Source organism: Mercurialis annua, linkage group LG5 (genome assembly GCF_937616625.2).
Source record: "Mercurialis annua linkage group LG5, ddMerAnnu1.2, whole genome shotgun sequence".
NCBI classification, from domain to species: Eukaryota; Viridiplantae; Streptophyta; class Magnoliopsida; order Malpighiales; family Euphorbiaceae; genus Mercurialis; species Mercurialis annua.
Window position 1 is genome coordinate 47086888 of NC_065574.1, and position 14905 is coordinate 47101792.

Sequence of the window (14905 nt, forward strand, 5' to 3'; positions counted from 1 at the left end):
GACCACTACTATCCCAGATGGTGTTGGCATTTTCAGGGTTAGCAGCCTGATGCTAGTTACTGCTCCTGTCTGGTACAAGAATGGTCTGCCCAGTATGCTGTTGTAGGCCAGTGGAAGGTCTACCACATTAAACTGAGCATGCATCTTTTTGACTGGCCCTTCACTTCTATTTCCCAATTCTACATATAAACTTACTGTCCCTTCTGGACGTATTGGTGCTCCTCCCAGGCCTACTAGTGGGACTGAGGACTTCCGCAGGTCTGTTGTTGAGCCTTTCATCTCTTTGAATGCCTCCAAGGTTAATAAGTTCACGGAACTGCCTTCATCTACTAGTATCCGTTTTACTAGGTGATTCCTGATTATGGCTTCTATCACCAACGCGTCATTGTGTGGTCCCTTCACGTGATGTCCATCGTCTGGTCCGAACGATATCTCTGGGATTACTTCTCTTTCAATTGTGAACACCGTGGCCGCCCCTCTTCTGTTTCTTTTCTTTTTTTGATTATTGCTGTAGGGCTCTCCTCCTTCTATCACGTTTACTACGCCTGCGACCTCTTTCTGCTTCTTGTTTTGTTCCTCCTTTTCTGTTAACTCCCCTTTTCTTTTGTCTCCTGGTCTGTCGTTGACAAACTTCTTCAAGAGTCCAGATTGGATTAGCTGCTCTATTTCTCTTTTGAGGTCCCAACATCTGTCCGTGTCGTGGCCATAGCCCTCATGGAAGCGACAGTATTTGCTCTTGTCTCTCTGGATGTCCGGGTCCATCTTCCGGGGTGTGTTGAACATCACTCGATTCTGTTTCATCCAGCTGAGTATGTACACTGGGGCTTTATTCAACGGGGTGAAGTCGTAGGGTCTGTGCCCTGCGCCGTATCGCTGAGTCCGTGGCCGTTCTTCCTCCTTCTTCCCTCGATATCTGGAACTATCCTGCTTGGTGTGCTCATGTTGTTTTGTGAGGGTTCGTCTGGCTTCGTCTAGTTCCACATATTTATGAGCGATCAACATTAAGTCTTGAAAAGTGGTTGGCTTTTTCATCAGGATCTTGTCACGGAGTTCTTCAAACTTTGTTCCCATCTTCATTGCTTCGATGGCTGTGTCATGGTTCAGGTTTTCGATTTGCACTGCTTCCTTGTTGAATCTTTCTACGAAATTTTTGAGGGTCTCCTGCTCTCCTTGCTTGCACTTCCTCAAGTCGCTGGAACTCTTCTGCATGGGGATATTTGTCCTGAACCTTGCTTTGAATGCCGATGCTAAGTCGGAGAAGGAACTTATTGACCCTGCCTTAAGACATGAGTACCATTTTTGCGCCGATGCTTTTAACGTCGCAGGGAACACTCTACAGAGCATGGGATCAGTCACATCTTGTAGCATCATGATCGTTTTGAACTTCGAGATGTGGCTTTTCGGATCTCCTGTTCCATCAAAGGGCTCAAAAATTGGCAGTTTAAACCTCGAAGGGAACCTTACCGACTGTATCTCTGAGTTAAGTGGGGAATCTTCGTCCTCTCGCTCTTCCTCTGCTCCCTTGCCTTCTTTCTGATATTTCTTCATGGCGTTCTTAATTTTCTCGTCAATGTTGCTCCTTTCGTCTGCTCCCCTCCTCTTGTTGGATGAATGGCTTTCTGCGTCTTTGCTGTGCTTCCCTGGCATCTTGGTTCCTTTTGATTTGTCGTCTTCGATTACATGAATTCGACCGCTATTCCGCACCGCTGCTTCTGCGACCTTCTCCTGGTCCGTCTTATCTCCCAGGAGTGGGACTGCTCCTGGTCCCTTGTCTAGCTGCTCCTTCTCCTTTTGTAGTATGGGCTCCGATTGTCCTCTTCTCGGTGCGCTTCCTCTTTCTTTTTCCTTGGTGACTGGGGGGTCCTTTCCACGTCTGGTCCCTACGTCAACTCCCTGGGACTGCTTTTCTGCGAATTTCTCCTGATCTCTTGCTAGTCCTATCAGGTGGTCCTGGAAGTCGTTGATGCTCTTCATTACTGCCTCATGATAGAGGGGTGGCATAGGCACCCCCTGGGGTACGTATGGGGGTATCTGCGCCGCTGACGTCACTGTCCCTTCTGTGTCCAGAGACGGGAAAGGAATAGGCTGGACGGGTCGCGGATACCCTGGTTGGTTAGGTTGACTCCACGGATAGTAACCTGGATACCATCCTCCTGCCTGTTGCTGATAGGTCATAGGTGGCTGGTATTGCGGAGTATAATATCCCCACGGCGAGGTTGTGTTCCTCAGTGGGTGTATGCCCTGAACGTTTCTCATCATGGGTGGTGGTGTGATGTCGTACGCGACCCCCGTGGTTGCTGGTATGGTCCCACTGGAGATCGGAACGCTAATTCTGATTCCTCCTTCGGGTATCAGGGGTGGGATGATCGGACCACTGCTTGCTGGTAAGCCTGTTGTTGTCACGACCACTCCCGGCGGTGGTGGTTCTTCTCTTCCCTCCATTCCGTCTTCAAAACCAAGATTAAAACTTATATTAGAAACGAATGTCGTTCCCACAGACGGCGCCAAATGATGGTTTTGATGATCGTCTTTGTCACTATTGTCGCTGAGCTCCCACCTGCTAAGATCAACAGGTTAGAAGGATTCGAGCCGGTGTTGGCTCGAACACCCTCCGATGCCTAAGTCAGTCTCTGGTGAGGTATCAGTGAAAGTAATGATGAGAAGTGAATATATCAGTTACCTGGCTTAGGCTTCGTCTATATATATATTGTATAGTCTTTGTATCGTAATAGGATTGTTTCTCTATTTATCTCAGTTATCTCTTTGAGATTCGCCTCTATCCCTGATCTTAAGGGATTTCGGTGTTATCTTGATATCTTCAGCTGTTATAGCTGCGTACTGGGTCAGGGACCTGAATAGATCAGTCTCTGGGTCCATATTCAGGGCCGTTGTAGTGAGTCTTGTCCCTTGTTCTGGTCCTTTATCCATCATTTTTTAATTTCATATAGTATATTAAGTAGCCAATTTTTTTTCATTTTTTCTTGATGGATTAACATTTATCGATAAAGCGCAAATCCAATTAAAATTTTCATAAATCAAGAATCGAAGATAGATTAGAGATCTTTCAATAATAAAAATGAAATCGTTCATGGACTATATTAGTTTTTTTATTTTTCTTAATATTGTATTTTGTTTGGTTTTTTTTGAGAATTTAATTTTATCCCTTCCATAAGAAAGGTTTGATGTCATTTCTATGTGAAATGTTGTTGTCCCTTTTTTATGAAGGGTTTTCATGTGTTGGTTGTATCCGATGTCACAGTTGTAGTTTCTGATTTCATAAATCAATTTGTGGGTGATGGTGAAGATTGAGCGAAGACGACACTTTATTAGCGAAACAGTTAGATAATTTATTTTTTATTTTTGTAAGTAGTTCTGCAAATTAGCCAGCATATTTTCTGTTTCATGTAAGGTCACCGGGTTTAGTTTTTGAATTCTTTCAAATTTCTTACAAATGTAACTGTTTTATATTCGATTAATGAAGTTTGATGAATTCTCAAAAATAAAAATAAAAATTAGAGGCATCAAATTGTTGTAAACAAAAATATTTCATATTTGTTTTACTATTCCATGCTTAAAATATAAAATTATTTAAACAAAACAGCCTCAAAATAACATTAATTCATTAGTTATCCATTTTTTTTATTTTATCATTATTGTTTGTGGTTTTACAGGATTTCAGGAAAATATTTGTGGAAAATGGTTCCGTAGCAGAAGGCGTTCAACGTTTAGTTATTTTTGATGAATACTTTGGTGAACATTTTCTGTTTGTAATGTAATGGATGGATGGAATATGGATTTTATGAATAATTTCCATTTTCTAATTTTGGTGAATATTTTATGTTATTCCAATTTAGTGAATGTTTTCCGTTTCTAAATTTTGCGAATAATTCTAATTTCTGCTTTTAATTTTTGTTCCTCAAATATAAATTGTTGCGTTTTCTATAAACCATTGCATATAGTACTATCCAAATCCTTGCCTTACGAAAAAAAACGTTGCCTAAAGTACTATCCAAATCGTTGCCTCATAAAAATAAATGTTGCCTTTATAAAAATAAATGTTGCGTAAAGTACTATAAAAATCGTTGCCTAATAAAAATAGATGTTGCCTAAAATACATTATAAAATCGTTATAGTAGATGTTTGAAACCGTTGTTTTTGCTACTAATTGCAACAGTTTTATTTCTATTACAATAGTATAAAAAAACTGTTGTAATAGCTATTAAAGCCTACTACAACGGCCGCAAATGTAGCTGATTGAAAAGCGTTGCAATAAGCCTAAGGCAATGGTTTTTATACATACAACAACACTTATCCGGTGTTGCTGAAAGTGACTTATGTGGTGGTGATTGTGAACGAGTTAGTTAGAAGTGCAAGTAAAAGAAAAATTTCGCATTAGATTTTGTACATGTAATTATATGTAAAATATTATTGATTGTGTCTGAAAAGGGCATGATAATATAATTTAAGTTTATTTTGGTAATAATATTTTTTTCTCATATAAAATTGAAAAAAACAGTAAAAACAATATAAAAATGAAAATATAATGAATAATGCTGAAGTTATATATAAAAAAAAAGGAGAGCCATCTATTCCTCAAGCTTTCTAACCCCGGTCTCAGGCCCAAAACGGTTTCCCTCATTGGATGGGACCATCCTCCGGCAAACTGGATCAAGGTTAACTCGGATGGCGCTGTTTGCTCGCCGATGAACAATGCAGCTTCTAGCGGCGTTGGCAGAAATAACAATGGTGGCTGGATTTTCAGATACAGTAGACACTTAGAAAGATGTTCAGTTTTGCAAGCGGAGCTTTGGGGTGCTCTCGATGGTCTCGAAGTTGCTTGGAACAAAGGCTACAAGAATGTGATTCTCGAGATGGATAGTAAAATTGCGATTGAGGCTCTCCTTAAAAACGATTTTGGGATCAATGCAAACGCTAGCCTTTATAATGGTATCAGGAATGTCTTGAAGAGGAATTGGAACGTTTGTGTTCGACATACTTATAGAGAAGGTAATCGTTATGCGGATTGGATGCTAACCACGGCTTCTCCGATCCTCTCGGTTTGACTATTTATGAACATATGCAAGATAGTATCTGTCGTCTCATTTTGGATGATATTATAGGTGTCTCTCTTCCTAGAATGTGTAGAGATTTTTAGTTCTTGGCCTTGGCCTCTCCTTGTAAGGAAAAAAAGAAAAGGAGAGCCATCTCACGCCATATTCTTACAAACAGCTGAAAGGGCATTTTAGGGCTTAAGAGTAGGCTTTTAATCTTATTTTGACTTTATTGGCAATAGCATACCTTAATAGTTAATATTGTTGTTTTGTGTTGTTTTAATTTTTTTCCCTTTAACCAATCGTTTTATACTCAATCAAATGTGGTTTGCCCTATTGTTTTTTCGTTTATATTCTATGTCGTTTTTGTTACACGTATATAATTGTTTTTAAAACATAGATTTCATAAAACCCAAAAGAGAAAAGAAAAAATCAAGAAAACGATCAGGTTTGATTAGGGTTTTATCAAGATAGAATCATGTTGAAATTGCAGATAATATATTGATTATTTGTTTAATTTTAAGAGTTAGGGTTAAGATTAGGTTTAATGATTTTTTTTTTCTTGTTCTTCAGGAATAAAGTAACTATTGCTGCCATGGACAATTTGCTGATTGGATTTGTTGTTGTGGTGCAGAAGAAGAATGCTGGTAATTTGTTTTGAAATTTTCTTTATTTTGATTGATAAAATTAAATTTTCTTTACATATTCTGATTAATTTTTTTTACATATTTTGATTAATTTTCTCGAGTACAAGCCAAACGTTGTTGCCAATGTTGGCAAAAGGAAGGTACTACAAGCCTACCAGGCGAAAAGGAAAAAGCTCAAGGAGGAGAAGAACAAGAAAGGGGGTGTAGACACCTGCTTTTTGGACAAGTAAAAAGTGATAAGTGATTAAAACGTCCAATGATGATTTCCAGAGAAATCTGTCCAGGTGACGAGCTATCAATTTGCTTATAGGAATTTAAGCAGGCGTAATCTATGCACAATTGCTAAATTGGAGGATTAAAACGCAGTTAGACTGAGGCGAGCGGCCGCCGAACCCCACTCCGCTAAAAAGGGGGAAAGAGGAGTTTGAAACCCAGGTTGAAGGACAAGCTGTTTCTCCTTGGCATTGCACTGTCAATGTCAATTTCGTTGTATGCCTCTATGATTGACTCGCGGCTTTTGCATCTCCGAAAGTTTAGGATGTATAGATACATGATTGCAATGTAACAATTCATTCACTTCCATTAGAACTGCAAGAAAGGTTGCAGCCTTGCTTTAGAATTCAAATGCATTTTAGTTCCTTTATTTTATCATTTTTTTTGGACAAAGATTGATTGTAATGAGCATGTAAAGCAACTTAATGGCTTATTCTTTTGATTTGCTTTATTTTTTTGTGCGTATATAGGTTAGTTTAATGTATTCTATTATTCTCATGATGCCGACAAATAGAAGGTTCTGCAACCTCTGGTAGTTTTCAACAAAGTGTCATACGTTCTATGGCTGTTTTTTTTTTAAAAGAAAATCAGCCCTTGATGCTATTGTTACGTATTCTACTCCACTAGAGAAAGAGCAAGTTGTCAAATATCGCTCGAGGGGAAAAGCGCAAAAAAGCACTCACCCGAGCGAAGTAAAGTGCGTATATCTAAAAAATATTAATATTTATATGTGTATTTCATAAAAAGTCATAAAATATAAATCTAAAACTCTTACTTTAAAATCTAAACATAACCATTAGAAAAAGAGCAAGTTGCAGCAGCTCGCCCCTTCTCCGGAGAAGCCGTTGGAGAAGGAGCTGTTCCGATCCCGACTTTTATTTTTTCGGAAAAATAATAATTTTAGAAATTAAATAAAGGTTTATTATTATTTTTAATTTTTCTTTAACAAAGGTTAATATCATTTATAGAGTAATCAAATGTATAAGAATAAATGACTCTTCAAAAAACCCGAGTGAGTCATTCTAAAAGTAAATGATGATACTGCAAAAAGTAGTAATTTAGGAGGATTTATTCGACTACCAATGAGCCACCTAAATAAGTTAACAATATAATTGTTGTAAATAATTTAGTCATCACTAAAAGAATAAATTCCTGCATAGTCAAATGATGATAGTCTTGTGAATAATAACTCTTTCATCAACGCCCAACGTCATAGTACGACAATCACATTTAAAAGAAACGCCAAATTTTAGCCAAAATTGAATTATGTTGCCATCAAATGTATATATTTTCTATATTTACTTTATAAATTTTAACAAAATAGATTTATTTTAGGGTTAATGTCATAAAAATTCACAAACTTTACACGTTTTTTCAATTTGATCACATTCTTTTAAACTTCTCATAAAAATACGCCAACTTTTATTTATTTTTTTCCAAATTCATACACGGTGCTGATGTGTCACTCGTTCATTGGTTAAAAATGACTAACATCTCAACAAATTGCACCAATGAATGAGTGTCACGTCAGCACCATGTATGAATTTGGGAAAAAAATAAATAAAAGTTGGTGTATTTTTCTGAGAAGTTTTTTTAAAAATGTGAATAAATTGAGAAAACATGTAAAGTTTGTGAATTTTTATGACATATCCCCTTCATTTTATCCATTGTTCACCATTAGATGAAATAATTTCATATAATGGTAAAATGAAATCACCAACTTTACACGAAATTGCAAAAATAACACGAATTTTAAAACGTGGAAATTCAGGGCACCACCTTTTATTTCTTTTTAAAAACAACATGAGCACATTCATAGTGGCGTTTTTGCTGACGTGGCATGACACGTGGCGCTCCCATTGGCTGTCCAAGTCAGCAACGTTATATCTAAAAACGTGCCCATGTTGTTTTTGATAAAAAATGAAAGGTGATGCCCTGAATTGACACGTTTTAAAGGTCGTGTTATTTTTGAAAATTCATGTAAAAGTGGTGATTTTATATGTAATTAACCCAAAAATTTACTATCGCCAAATTAATAAATAAATATATATATCAAAAAATATAACAACTACTTCTTACGGTTAACGTCATTGTACTATAAAATAATAACACTAGATATATTAATTTTTCTAGAATTTGCAACACAATTAACATTAGTACATATTACTTAATCATAACCTATTATCTCCATAATTTATATACAACTATTAATAACATATTTTATTATTACAAAAGAATCACTATCTCTATTAATAAGGCATCAACGAATATTTTCACTATTTTTATTGATAAAACATTAATTTTTTATTTAACCATCTAAACAACATTAAAAATTTCATTTAAAGAAAATATTTTCAAATTATCCATACAGATCAAACACGTTAAATCTATATATTATAAGACAAAAGTACTCGAACTTATCATTATCAATAGCTCGGAATGTTTAGCCACTTTAAAAATATATATAATATAATAGTTAAATTTATAATAATCATAAGAAACACTGAAAATTATGATATAAGACCACGCCAAGATTTGTGATATAAGATCACGCCAAATTTGTGAGACAAGATCACGCCAGACTTGTGATACAAGATCACGCCAAGATTTGTGATATAAAATCACGCCAAACAAATATATTTTAAAAGGTTCAGTTTTATTATTTTTGAAATTTATCATAAAAATCTTTTGGTTTTAGATGTTATATATAATAGAGTGAGAAAACTAAAACCAATAGTTAAAATATATAGAGTTTGATGGACAAAAACTAAAATTAACACAGAATAAATATAAATAAGTTTTGATTTTTAAATCTTTTTTGGTTTGATTAAGGTCGACTAAATCTTGAGTAATTGAAAAGAATTCAACGAGTGAAAAAATAAAATAAAAAAACAAAATCTTTGTAATGCCATTGCATATTTTTAGAATTTGACCACCAAAACTAAAGAAAATAAAATGCAAATACAATATATTTGTGAAATTAATCAAAATCAAGAAAAGTGTTTGCATGTGAAAAATAGAAATATATTTTTGATTTAGCGATGTAATATGCGCATAAAATACTACACGAATCCTAGAAATAAAATAATAAAAATAAAAATCAATCGGATGATAAAACAAATTACGGTTAATCTTCAAAATAGTGGGAAATTTATATATATTAAATATAGTATATAGTAAGGTTTTGTTTGATAATAAAGTCAAAAATTCGAGTGGCTGAAGCTGAAGCAGCTATTTTCGAAGTAACAGAAAGAAAAGCAACGACTGGAGTGGGAGAGTCAGAGTCGAAAAGAGGATTCCTCACTTCTTTCTCTCATTCAAAACCGTGCATGAGATTTTCATCTCGCACAGGAGTTTGATACATAGCTGGAGTTTCTACCAGAGCTAGCTGGTTCTCCCCGAAATGCGTTGAGTTTTAGAATAAATTGTTATTTTCATTGGAAGAAAAATAACACTAAATTGGATACTTCTAACTTAGAATTGAAAATTATAATTTAGACTAATATGTAGGTAAAACATTCATAATCATTACTGTCATATCTTGTAAAACATATTTTGAAAAATATGACCGTAATTAATGGAAAAAAATGTTACCTTATTAGTGAAAGTCAGCAGTGACTATAAAAATCATATTTTATGAATTAAAAATTAAATAAACATTAACTTTAATTAAGAAAAGCTGATTGTGACTTTGGGAAAATGGATTAATTTTGATAAAATTATCAAATTCACCAACATGCAAAAGTTGACAATACGGTGACGGTTTGTTCATGTTTATCATTTGGTATCTCCATTTTAATGAAAATAGAAGAATAAAAGAGAAGATCTTTTAGTGATTGATTTAAAAGGAAATTACAACATCATCAGAACACATCATTTTATTTTGAATATTTTAACTCAAATAAGTAACTCCAAACAAAATTATATTTCGAGAGCAACTTTTATTTGAAGTGAATACACTCATTCAAATAAGTGAGAAGTTCTTCAAAGCAATTTTGCTAATTCCTTCATTACAAAAAGTATCTTTCACAAAAAAAAACATTGGGTTTACCGTTTACAGAAAAATTAGCATATAAAACAATTTTTTTTCATAATGAATTTCATATTCAAATCAAAATTCTTTACCCATATTCAATTTATATAATTATTAATTCCGCTGAAATTTGATGATGAATTCATACAACAGTTTTCGGTTTCACTAAGGTAAATTAACAATTACACAAATATGCAAAAGTGATGATAATTAAGCTTTAATTTAAAAAATAGCAAATTTCTAAAAGAAGAACCTGAAACAGATGTACCGTTGTTGTCATTATCACAAAAGCATCGTTCAGTTTAAAAAGGTGTTTTTGTACTATAAATAACATTAACATTGAATTAGAATATAAATTAAAAATAAAGAATTATTTTAATTTTTTTTAATAAAAAGATGTCAATTTAATTTTTTAGGGTAGAGATGAAATATAAAAACTCAAAATATGGTATAATTGAACTTTTTCATAAGTTATAATATAAAAAAAAATATTTTAAAATAAAAAAAAATATTTATGAATAGATTAAACCATTATAAATGTATAAGATTTATCCTGGGCTGGCTAAAGGAGGCCCATTAAGACATCACGGGAAGCCCTCCTAACACAACATCGCCGCTCTTCTTCCTCTTCATCTGATTTTTAGTCTGTTAATTTCCGATTGCAAAAATAAAGGTAAAGAACGCCTGATGGAAGGCGCCTCGACTGTATGGTCTAAAGGCGCCATCAGTCTTTGGCGCCTTGCCTAAGCGCTTAGGCACACCAGGCGAGTGCCTTTGACTGCACTGAAAGAGACTAACAGTATTTTCAAGACTGTTTTGTGCAAAGTTTCGACCAAATAGTACATTAAGCTTTGCTATAAAACAAAATTTACGTCATAATATTTTTAATCAGGCGAAATTATACATGGTTAATTCTATTCGAAAAGATTTAAACTAACCTAAGAATTGGGGCATTAGTTTAGATTAAAAAAAATTTAATTATGTGAGGTAGGGCCCATGCCCTGCCTGGCCCTACCTTACATCCATCCCTGCCTGCAGAACAACTTTTGATATATTGAAAGTGGAATGGTGCGTCACCTTTGCTTCATTCCTGTCTACTATCTCGCCTTAAAAGGTTAGCCATAAATTCTGATACAACATTTATAGTCGGTTGCTTTAGAGTCGGTCTATGCTCGTTTTTTTAAATGTAAATACGTATTGAGCTCTTCGACCTATGCACGCGGTTAACAAGTTTGTTGTGCGTGATCTTAATATATATGCTATAAATTATGATTTGTTTTGTTGATGCTCATCTGCTTTGCTTTCAAGGTTTGGCTGAAAAAATTCAAAGAGTAGGGTTCGACAAGTTTTACTTAAAAAACTTCATGCTAACTGTTCTGGCATTTAGAATTGCATAATAATTATGAGATTTAAGACTGTTTAGTAGTAGTTTTTTGGTTTAAGTTTTGTGTGAAAGGTATTTATGTGTTTATGTCAATTTTATATTCTGCTATCTCGCTCATAGTATCATGCTTCCAACTAAGGTGATAAACCATAATTTTACGTCTTTTGTTGAGAATATTATGATTTAATTGTTATGAGATTATGTAAATTATGGTTTGATTATTGCCCTGATTCGTGGAATTTGCTAACTTTCTTTAGGATTAAGCAAATGCGTAATAAAGAGCCGAATGGACCGAAACTTGCAACAAAATTCGCTATTTCGGAGTCGACCTTATATTCAGTCGGACCTGCCCAATAGAAAAGGCTGGAGGTAAGGTCAACAACCTTACCTCTGACCGGACCTGCCCATTAGAAAAGACTGGAGGTAAGGTCCACCTTCTGCCAGCATTTTTTAGCCAACCGGACCTGCTGCTTTACCTACCCAGTAGAACCGGTCAGTAGGTCCGGTCAAGAGCGAAAATCGGTCCATTTTGTTAGGGTTTTTTCCTTTAAACTTGAGGACTGTAAAAGGTAATAAGAAGAGCTGACTGAGGGTTCGATTTTTACACAACTCAAAGACCTTTGAGAAGCTACAAGGAGGAAAAAGACCGAATTGAGGATTGAATCAAGGATTCTTGAAGATTGAAGGAAGAAATCAACTGACAATTGATCTAATCTGGAATCTAAAGAGTTTTTCCTTATTCTCTTCTCAATGAACTCTTTTAATTCCGTTTTTGCTTTTCAATCTCAGATTATGTGTAGCTAAACTTTTACATTAGAGCTAGGGATGTAGTTTAATTGTGGGATTCATTGTTATTTTATGGATTGGAGTTTTATATTAGCAAGAGATTGTTTAATATTGTGTTTCAGTAATTAATTCTCATGTTCATCGTTGTTTGATTGTTTGGACATCAATTGAACTCGATCTAGAATTTATTTGAAGTATTGAGAGATGAAACATCAATTCTGATCTAGAATTAATGCGCATAACTATAGTAGGATAGAGATATACCTACGGATTTGTGTATGACATATAGGTTGTAATCCTTCATCATTCGATTAAATTAGGGTTTGGATTGAGAAATTAAACTCACTTTAATTGAATAGGCTTTCTTGATTCGAGAGAATACTAAAGCACTTTTGAATACCGTCATTGAATCACATCAATTCCATAGATGACAATGTATCTTATGATTAAGTGAAATCCCGAAACTCTAGTGTTCTTCGCCATTAATTTATCTTTACATCTTAATTTATGTCGTTCTATTTACTTTAGTTAATTAGCTTAAACAAATTCAATTCAAATTTATAATTCTCTTAGCTATAATTAATACAAATAATCGTTTATTTGTTGTCTCTGTGGATACGACCTTGTTTGCTACGATTACATTCTGTATACTTGCAGGAGTTGCATTTTTAGCTATCAAGTTTTTGGCGCCGTTGCCGGGGACAACGTTGTTTTTAACTATTATTTTATTAATTCTAGTCTTTAATTTTAGTCTTATTCTTTCAATTCTCTTTGTCATTGTTGGCAATTTTACTCGCCAACTCGTAGTAAATCCGGAAGTCGGATGTCGTACCACGAGGACAAAAGGTTTAAAGTGAATGAGATATGGTCTTGATTTTTAATTTGGAAAGCGATAAAAGAGAGTTTTTTTAGGAATCAAATTATTTAGATCACAACACTAATTAACTAACAACTAATTTAACAATTATAAAAGACTAAACGATCACCAATTAACGGGAATTCAAATGATAAAAGGGGTTTGAAGGTCGACAATCCACCTAGGTCATGCAATCTCGGGATTCGGGTCTAGGGTCATAAAACGAGGACCGAGTGTTTCTAAATCGCAACTCCCGCTCTCTTGAGTCTCAAAGAGCTACAAAACTGCAACAATTTTAAGCTTAACCTACTCTCGTAGCACTAAACACAATTAGAGCAATTGCAATAAACACAATTCAAAGGCCCCTTAATTACTAACTCACTCTCATGGTGTCACTAATTAAGCATCAAATTAACTCTTTCCAATTAACAAACTCTCTCTCAAGATGAATCTTAATCTAATAACAATACTTAGGTAGCTAGTTTAAGTAAGCCTTAGAAGCATTAATTAGAACATCAATACACACCCAAACCCTAACCCAATCATTCATTAAATAGGATTCATGTCAACCCCCAAACAAGGGGTTTTAGCTACTCATAACTAAAGCAATAACCACAAGCATTAAATAAAAACAATCAAACATTAAGTGTAGAGAATTAGTTACCTTTGTAGTAACCCAAGTAAATAACATTCAATATAAAGATAACACTTCAATGGTAATAAAATAAAACTCAAATCTTCAATTAAAAAGATTCAATTTAATGTCAACAATGGAGTAATGAACTATAAAGAAGATGGCTCAAAGCCCTAAAAATGCTAGACAGAGAGAATCATAAAAACTAACTTCCTCAAATTGTTGTAGAGAATGATTGATAACCTAAAAGAGAGATAAAGATGTTTATATAGTACATCTCAAAAAGGAAATAAAAAGACACCTAATACAAGAGTGTTTGGCCAAATAGGGAACTGGTCCAGATCGTGACCCTCAGGTCCAGATCGTGACCTTCCTTAGAGCATTTCTCTCGGTACATTTTTCATGCCTGGTTTAGATCGTGACCCTCAAGGTCCAGATCGTGACCTCCTTTAAAAAGCCTCTTCGCCGCTTTCTTGCTCCAAGACTTTGCCAAATCGATTATTTGCCGGTTCTTTCCGCTTTTTAGGCCAAATAGTCTCCATTATGCTCTAATCCTCCCGAAATGCATACTCATGCGATAAGACGCCAAAATTCCTTAAAAAACGTGCTAAAATATGTCAAAACGTAATGGAAACGACTCTAGATATAGGAGTATTTTACTCCTATCAGTCATCTTCAGGATTTGAATGCTATTGAGACGATAAAAAAGTCTAAATAACGAAGAAATACTTGAGCTGAACCCAGAGATTGAACGAACGTGCCGTGCAAATAAAGCAGGAAGAAGACAAGAAACAGCTGAAAACATGAACAGACTAGTTAATCCCAATCAAGCGCAAAGGCTACCTGATATTCAACGGCCAACGGTTACCGCAAACCCGTCATGTATCCGTTTGAGTGAAGCAGCAAGGAACTTTGAGTTCAAAACTTTCCATCTCAATATGCTGCCTCAGTTTAATGGAACGGCTACTGAAGACTCAGTCGCCTTTATCAGAGATTTCTATGGTATTGTGCAAACTTTACCGCTGAACAATCTCAATGAGGATGAGCTAAGGACGAGGTGTTTCCCTCATTGTTTGAAAGGAGATGCGAGATAGTGGCTATTGAACCATCCATAAGGCGTTTTTCGCACATGGGAGGATGTGTATAATGAATTTATGCTGAGGTTCTACTCACCTCAAAAGACCATGGATCTGAGGGCAAAAATTTGCAACTTTGTGCAACGAGATCCAGAATTGTTTCAT